Source organism: Bombus impatiens, unplaced genomic scaffold (genome assembly GCF_000188095.3).
Source record: "Bombus impatiens unplaced genomic scaffold, BIMP_2.2 scf_0925, whole genome shotgun sequence".
In the NCBI taxonomy this organism is placed as follows: Eukaryota; Metazoa; Arthropoda; class Insecta; order Hymenoptera; family Apidae; genus Bombus; species Bombus impatiens.
The window spans coordinates 31,361-33,037 of record NT_177344.1 but is presented as its reverse complement, the minus strand read 5'-3'; the positions used below and the strand labels follow the sequence as shown (position 1 = coordinate 33,037).

General features: G+C 40.1%; 1 pseudogene; it reads left to right on the top strand.

Moving 5' to 3' along the window:
• The first annotated feature begins 1,539 nt into the window (after positions 1-1,539).
• Positions 1,540-1,657, top strand: LOC112213675 (annotated as a pseudogene).
• Positions 1,658-1,677: the final 20 nt, after the last annotated feature.

The following is a 1,677-nucleotide window of genomic DNA, read 5'->3' as shown; positions in this document are numbered from 1 at the left end:
TTGCTCAATGACGACGCAGCGGAGCCCGCTGCACAACCCATAGCTGCGCCGATACTGGGATATGCCTCCTCTACACCGTGAACGATTTTTTGGTTCGTTTTTCTATCCATAATACTTCGTAAAGGATCGCCTAGGTCGTCAACAATGGTTTCCATCCTGGTGCCACTCTTTCGCACCCTACCCCGGTCGAGGCTGGCGCAGGGTGACGGGGAGCCCCACAAGAAGATGAGGTGAGTGGTCTTGGCAGCCCACCAAATTCTCCGAGGTTCTCCGCACCGGATCAGCAAACTGGCGGAGGCCAAAGGCGCCGATCAGCCACTACCCGGCTATAGGAGAGTATCAGATTCATCTGGGTTTTCCAGGGCGTGGTCCTACGCACTGAGAATCCGTAGCCGCCTGGTGCTCCCTTCATTAAATGGACTGCAACTTTGCTATTTCTGCAAATTCTTCATTAAACTATTTGAAGTACATTTTTGACATACTTTTTATTCATCGAAAAAAAGTTGATGTTTTAAACTTCCTATATTTGTTAATTTCTCATACATATCTAAATACCATGGCAAGCTTTTTGCAGAGATTAATAAGGTAAAATTTCAAAATAATTGAAGTATTTAGAGTGTAAAACATTTATTCTTGTTGAAATATGTATAATTTTCTGTGTTGAACTAGGTTAAATGCGTAGTTGAAATACTTGTATGTGAATATCAGTGTGTGGAAGTATGTGTGTCGCAGCGTCTCGAAAACAAAGGAATGTAAACTGTTCAGTCGGTTAACAGTCGGGTATAGAAGAAAGTGCTGAGACGCGCGCAAGTGTGTGTCGATGAATATATAAGAAATCGTCCATGAAATAAATATATTACTATTTTAATATTAATCCTCGGTATAAATTTAGTGCTCCTATAATATTATTTCGGCTTCAAAGATCCACAATTCTCAACAATTCTGAATTATGATACAAACATAATATGAAGAAATCGTTTCTCACAAGAGGTTTGACATAAAAATTTTACAACTTCAAGTCCTTTTTAGTGTTAACAGACATAAGAAACTTAAATTAAACATACAGCGAGAAAAGTTTCTTCTTCGCACTAAAGATCTATGACACTAAAACAATAAGAAAAACAGTAATTAACAAAATATATTCATTGATAAGATAACCACAAGAATTACTCATTATTCGTAGAAGTATTAATCGATTACTCGAAGAGTTGGGGTCACGTCGGCCATGTCACAAATAAACTTTCTTCCTCAGCACGAAAAATATTATAGTAAAAATAAATCGGGAAGAAAGGAGATTTTCCTTTTGCATGGGTTGTAACAAAAAAAAAAAAAAAAAAAATAATAATTCCAATTTAAATATATCTAGATGTGTTGGGAAAAATAATATGCTGCGATCGCCATTGGAACTCGCGGAAAGAGGAAACTAATTCCCAGAGGTAGCTCGGTTGAATGATCTCGTGAAACATCGAAGGCAATCGATAAAAGATATTCGCAATGGTTCCTTATTAGTTGAATTGCGATTAGTTTCCAAAAGAGACAGCCAACGCCCTGGCCGCGCTGAATGCACTCGTTCCCGTCAGATCACGAAAGTTAAGCAGCGCCGGGCACGGATAGTACTTGGATGGGTGAACGCCTGGGACTCCGTGCGGCGTTGGCGAAGCGCGCTGGCCCCCCCCC